Source organism: Cebus imitator, unplaced genomic scaffold, assembly GCF_001604975.1.
Source record: "Cebus imitator isolate Cc_AM_T3 unplaced genomic scaffold, Cebus_imitator-1.0 Scaffold20, whole genome shotgun sequence".
NCBI classification, from domain to species: domain Eukaryota; kingdom Metazoa; phylum Chordata; class Mammalia; order Primates; family Cebidae; genus Cebus; species Cebus imitator.
The window spans coordinates 9,155,528-9,162,557 of NW_016107335.1; the positions used below are offsets into that span (position 1 = coordinate 9,155,528).

The 7,030-nt window shown below is 47.5% G+C and overlaps 1 non-coding gene across 1 annotated transcript; it reads right to left on the minus strand.

Annotated features, from left to right (window-relative positions):
• Positions 1-158: 158 nt before the first annotated feature.
• TRNAC-GCA lies at positions 159-230 on the minus strand. The gene has a single exon. It is a non-coding gene; the product is annotated as a tRNA-Cys (tRNA).
• Positions 231-7,030: the final 6,800 nt, after the last annotated feature.

A 7,030-nucleotide genomic window follows, 5' to 3' on the forward strand; every position in this document is an offset into this window, starting at 1 on the left:
TCAACCTGACCATATCACTCCCTCTGGTGGACAGCTGTTGATTCTTTTTACCCAGCATCCATTTCTCCAGCTCCTTAAGCTTCTTTCATTGTTTCTCAACATCTTTTTTGTCTCAAATACTGTCTCCCAAAAGATGCATTCTAGAAGCGAAGAAAACTAGGGGGCACCTGGATTTGAACCAGGGACCTCTTGATCTGCAGTCAAATGCTCTACCACTGAGCTATACCCCCTGCTGCCACTATGCTTCCTATTAATATTATTTCAGCTTTGGAATCATGTTGTATTAACATGATGTAAGTGGCAGAGATTAAATTTCAGCTGATAGAAATGAAAGATAATGTAAATATCAGACAAGAAGCTGACTTCCAGGAACTCAAATGTTCCCAGGATTCTCTACCTCTAGCTTTCTTCTTTGGTTCCCTAAGTTAGCTTTAATGTCTCAAACCTATATCTCCACGCAGCTGAGACCCTGCCTCTAACATTTGTAGACTCATATCTCCACACTTTGATTGCCAGAGAGAAGACTTGAGTCTGAAAAATTCTAGAGAAGGACTCTGGTTGGTTTGGCTTGCGTTCTGTACCTATCTGTGACCAGCCACTGTGACCAGGTACATGAGTGGTATAACCATGGCAGGAGCAAGATCTTGTAAGAGTATATCTGCTTCCACTCAGAATACATATCTATAGCATGAAGAAAAAAGTTGTTCTCCAAAAAAAGTCAGGAATAGCCAGGACATGGCCTCGGGGACCATCACTGCAGTGTTAGGGGCTTCTCAGTAGAGTGGAACATATTAAGAAAGGCTAGCAACTACTGCCTCTGCTCAACAGAGCCATGGGAAGCCCTGCATGGCCAGAGTCCTTGACGGGTTTCATGCATTAATTCAACGAGCACTCAGTACGTGCCTCCCGTGTCCCAGACTCTACCAACCACACAATTCCTGGCCTCAGGAGCTAAAAGTTTAGTGGAAATGCCTGGCGTGGTAATGTATAAGAGCTCTGAGAACACAGAGGAGATGCTGTAAATTACACAGCTGACTGAAACTAAGATAATGGCACGTTCTGTTCGAAATGGGCCTTGCACTCTGAAGGGCTTACTTAATAAACGAGGTGGGAAGGAATTCCATGTGAAAATGGCAGCAAGAGCATTGGATTCCAGTGCAGCCTTGACAAAGTTCGAAGATGGTCATTGCACGGTGCTAGGTGAGGGGGTGGAGGAGGCGCCTGGAGAGGCGTGGAGGCCCAAGGGGTACAGTACAGCAGGTCTCCTTGCAGAATTAGTAAGGAACGTGGGGCCAGGCTCAATGGCTCATGCCTGTAATCCCAGCACTTTGGGAGGCCGAGGCGGGTGGATCATGAGGTCAGGTGTTCGAGACCAGCCTGACCAACATACTAAAAATACAGAAAATTAGCCAGGCATGGTGGCAGACGCCTGTAATCCCAGCTACTGGGGAGACTGAGGCAGGAGAATCACTTGCATCCCAGAGGCAGAGGCTGCAGTGAACCGAGATTGCACCACTGCACTCCAGCAGGGGTGACAGTGTGAAACTACATCTCAAAAAAATGAAAAATTAAAAAAATCAGTTTGGGCCCTGGCTGTGACCCCAGTGGAGAAAAGGGCCCATCAGACCTGTTGATGTGTTGAGGCTGCAGCTTAGGGGCACTGGACTCCAGGTCAAGAAGTTGGGGTTCAAATCCAGGTGCCTTCTCCCTATTCTGGCTTTCACACATGAATGTCTTCCTGTATTTTTCATATCATAGCCCACTCAGGACACGAGCTCTGGAATTCAGGGGTGGGTTTCACTGTGCTTGTTCACCAAGAGACAAGGTCCCTGCTTTGGGGTGAATGGGTCACCTCAAAAGATATGCTGCAGCCCCAACCTCTGATACCTGTGAATGGGACTTTATTTGGAAACAGGGGCTTTGCAGATATAATGTGCTCAAGATGAGGCCATTAGGCTGGGCCCTCATCCAATATCACTGGTGTCCCCATAAGAAGAAGAGAAGAGACAGACACAGACACAGAAAGAGTGTGATGGGAAGACAGAGGCAGAGACTGGAGAGAATGTCTGTCAGTCACAAGCACCCGGGAGCGAGGCCACACCAGAAGCCGGGAACAGGCCAGGAAGACCTCTGCCCGGCCTCTCCAGGGAAGCAGGCCCAGCCGGCACCTCCACTTCTGACTTCGGGTCTCCAGAACTGTCCGAGAATAAACTGCTGCTGTTTCAAGCCACTCCATTTGTGGTGCCCTGCATGCGGCCCTAGGGAACTAATACAGCCCGTATGCAGGAGGCTACCTGGTCCCTGCGTCCAGGGCAGGGACTGCAGGGAGAAGAGCGAAGCCGCCCGCCTGGGCCTGATCACCTCCAGGCTGTGAAACTCCAGCTTCTCCCTTGGCTGGCCTGCGCAGATATGGGGGGTCCCTGGGATTGCTAGGGCCGCCGCCTCTCTGGCCAGGGAATAAAGAGCTTTCCCTGGAGACCTTGACTCCCCAAGGAAGAGGGAGGGCTGAGTAAGGAAAGGAAAGGAAATAGCCCAGATCAGGAGAAAATAAGGGACCTCACTGCATGTGGTGAGGTAGAGAACTGTCAGGAATGCTCAGTAAGAGCTGAGATGTAAACACCCCACAGAACTCCATTCCTTACCTCCGAAGCCAGGAGGGTGGCCCAGACCCTCACAGGTCCTGTTCACCGCCTCTCACCTGTAGGAAGCAAGTGAGGAAGAGACCGCAGTGCTCTGGGAGCAGGGCAGAAAGGGCTGCTCTGCAGCAGGGTGGGAGTCCTCCTTCCTGATGGTCCAGCTGGAGCCGTGAGTGTGGCCGCCTCCTTGAGTGTGCCAGCTGAGCCCTCTTTTCTCTTGGACCTGCCTCAGCCTCTGTTTTGCCACTTGTTAAATGGGAATGTAAAAGCCCTACAGCTGGGTGCAGTGGTTCACACCTGTTATTCCAGCACTTTGGGCTGAGGCTGGGTGATTGCTTGAGCTCAGGAGTTTGAAATTAGCCTGAGCAACATGGTGAGACCCCAACTCTACAAAAAAAATTTTTTTTAGATTAGCCAAGTGTGGTGGCACGTGTCTGTGGTCCTGGCTGCTTGGAGGCTGAGGAAAGAGGATCGCTGGAGCCTGGGAGGTTGAGGCTGCAGTGAGACATCATTACACCACTGTACTCCAGCCTGGGCAACAGAACGAGACCCTATCTCAAAAACAATAAAATAGAACGTCCTACAATTGTGAGGATTAAATGAGAAACTTCATTTTTTTTTTTCACTTTTATTTTAGGTTCAGGGGTACGTGTGCATGTTTGTTATGTGGTTAAATTGCATATCGTGGGGGTTGGGTGCACAGAGTCTCTTGTCACCAAACAATAAGCATAGTTCTTAATAGGTAGTTTTCTGATCCTCACCCTCCTCCCACCCTCCACCCTCAAGTAGGCCCTGGTATCTATTGTTCACTTCTTTGTGTCCATGTTTAATTAATATTTAGCTCCCACTTCTAAGTGAGAACATCCAGTATTTGGTTTTCTGTTCCTTCATCAGTTCACTTAGGATAATGGTCTTCAGCCCCATCCATGTTTCTGCAAAGGACATGATCTCATTCTTTTCTGTGGCTGCGTAGTATTCCATTGTGTATGTGTACCACATTTTCCTTATGCGGTCTAAATGAGAACCTCTACAGCAGGCATCAGCAAACCATGGCCTGTCATGGGGTACAGCCTCATGGGCTACAAAAGGATTTTACCCTACTAAATAAATGGCTTGTGGGGGGGTTGGGAAATGGGACCTCATGGGACTTGGGGAAAAGTAAATGAGACAATTGGATGTTTTTTAATGGCAAGGAGTAGGTGCTCAATAAATATTTGCCGTTGCTTTAAAAGATATTTTGGGGCATGAAAAAATTATAACAAAATCAAATTTCAGCATCCATAAAGTTTCCTTGAAACACTACCACTCTGGTTCATTTCTTCAGTGTCTGTGGTTGCTTTTCTGTTAAAAAGGCTGAGCTGAGTGGTTGCAACAGAGACTCTTTTGCCTGTAGAATAAAATAACAAACATGTACAATCTGGCCCTTTTCAGAACAAGAGTCTGACTCCAGGCTTACAGCCTTAGAGTGGTGCCCAACCCATAGCAAACGTTTCATAAACAATTGCTAGTGCTGTTATTACAGCAGAGAGTAAGCATGGCTAACTGGAGAGCCTAGAGTTTCCTGGCTCCCTTTCCATTCTCTCTGACTTTCCGGCCTCATTCACAACAGCTGCAACCCCAGCTCCCTCTCCACCCCTAGCCTCATTCTCCAGGACCTCCAGGTAAATTCCTTTAAGATGCTAAAAACTGCAAAGTCTGACACCACACTAGGGATTCAGGGTGTGTGGGGAACAGGCAGGTTTCTGCATTGTTGGTAGGAGTGTGCACTGATACAACCTCTAAGCAGGCATCTGCCAAGAACTCTTGAAATGCTAAAAGTGCAGAATTTTGACCCAGAAATTAACGCTTGTAGAAACTAACAGATCTATGAACACAGTTGTGAAATGATGTCTGTGCCAGGTTATTCGGTAGTCATATCATTTTTAATTATAAAACATTAGAAGCAACCTAATTGTCCATCATCTGAGAACCGGTTAAATAAATTACATACAGCTGTACAATTGAATGCTAGGCAACCATTTACAAATGGGGATGCTCTTTATGCACTGATATGGAAAGGTTGCCAAGAAGAAACAGAAAAGCAAGCAAGGACAATGGGTTTCCACCATATCCTGCTGCTGTTAGTTGTAGGGTTCAGTCAGGGTGGTGGGAAAAATTGTAAAATAGACACAAACCTTCTTGGAAGGCCAGGAAATTTTTACAAAAGCCTTGGGAAAGAATGAGCCAAAGGCAGCAGTTCTTACCTGGAGGCAATTAGGCAGGAGTAGGTACAAAGGAATGTAAAGTAGTTTATCTAAAGAACTTGTTTACTCATATGGTCCTAAGACCAAACTTTGAACATCCAGGGGTACATGACTGCTCTCTATTTAGGGGGTTGACAATGTTATTACCCACAAATGGTGTTTGCTTTAGATCTTGGAACCTGGCCTTTAATCATTTGTAGGACTGCTCTCTCTGGGGAAGGCAACCATGTTTCTTAACCACAAGTGTGTTGACTCAAAGCCTTTGTCATTAAACCTATACCGAATAAATGCCTGCAGCACCAGCTGGTGAGGGCTGAGGCTGCTGACTCTTTACAGCACCCTCCTTGGTGTCTGTGAGTAGCCCAGACCCCCACGCTGCTCTTTCACTGGATGTTGGTGTCTGAGTGCATTTGTTCATCCATTGCTGGGTAAGGGTCTGCCAGTAGGACCCGGCAGTTAGTAGAGGGAAAGAAAAGGGGAGATGACATATGTGCATTTATGGAATGAAAAAAACTCTAGAAAGATGTACAAGAAATTGGCCACACTGGTTGCTTGCAAGGAGGGAATATGGGTGGCTGGGGGACAGGAGTGAGAGGAGATACCATTGTTTCTGTGCCACTGGAATTTTGAACCATGTAAACATATTATTTTGTCAACATTTTCTTACTTTTCTAAAAAGGAAGAGAGTGTAACAAGAACAAAAACTCTCTGGAGCCTAGATGTCACCCCTTCTGTGATGGGGTCACACCTCAGAATCTCCTTCTCCTGTGCCCCTTTCCATTGGGGCTGTCTGTTCCCATAGAAACATGTACCTTTTTTCCGAAGAAAAAGTAAATATAAAAGTTATTAAAATACTAGGAGTGGGCAGGTGTGTGGCTCAAGCCTGTAATCCCAGCACTTTGAGAGGCCAAGGCGGGTGAATCACCTGAGATCAGGAGTTCAAGACCAGTCTGGCCAACATGGTGAAATTCCATCTCTACAATAATACAAAAATTAGCCAAGCATGGTGGTGGGTGCCTGTAATCCCAGCTACTCGGGAGGCTGAGGCGGGAGAATGGCTTGAACCCGAGAGGCAGAGGTTGCAGTGAGCTGAGATAGTGCCACTGCACTCCAGCCTGGGTGACAGAGCAAGACTCTGTCTCCAAAAATAAATAAATAGATAAATACTAGGAATAACACAGCTCCCAAACCCAGTTGTCTGTATACTATAATAAAATACAAATGACAAAGGACACATACTTGAGATGTCCAGGCACCCTAAGTTAAATTTCCCAAAACTCTGGCTCTAGCACCAGTGTAGTGATTTGTTTCTTACAGGCATCCCCGCTGGTCTGAACCTTGGGGACCCTGCCTCACTTGCCTCATAGTCCCATCACGTAACACGCAGCACACAACTTCGGCTCAGCAAATATTTCTGGAATGACAAAGGCCAATCCAAGCCCCTGGAGGAATGCCTTCTCCCGCCAGCAAACAGAGTTAGCACCTCCTGGGTCCCACAGCCTTCAGCAAACCTGGGAGCACCCACAGAGAGCAGAAGCCTGTGGAGTGGTGCCAGCAGCCTCCACGCAGCCCGAAGGAAGCTGCAGCTCGTTCACCCTGTCCTGTGAGCTGTTCACTCTCTGGACCATTAGCAATTGACCCACCATGAATCCACTCAGGCTTCCGTAACAAGACTGGGTGGCTTTAACAGTAGACATTTATTTTCTAACAGTCCTGGAGGCTGGAGGCCCAAGATCAAGGTGTCAGTGGTGTTGGTTTCTCCCAAGGCCTCTCTGTGGTGTGCAGGTGGTCCCCTTCTCACTGTGTCCTCACACGCCTGTCCTCTGTGTGTTCCCATCCTGGTGTCTCTTCCCCTTCTCATAAGGACACCCATCCTATTAGATTGGGGCCCCACCCTAACAGCTTATTTTTAGCTTCATCACCTCTCTAAAGACCTCATCTTCTAATATGGTTACATTCTGGGATACTGGGGTTTGGGACCTCAACATATAAATTTGTCAGGGGTGGGGACACAGTGGCTCGTGCCTGTAATCCCAGCACTTTGGGAGGCTGAGGCAGGTGGATCACTTGAGGTCAAGGGTGCAAGAACAGACAACGCAGCGAAACCCCATCTCTACTAAAAATGCAAAAATTGACTGAGCATGGTGTCAC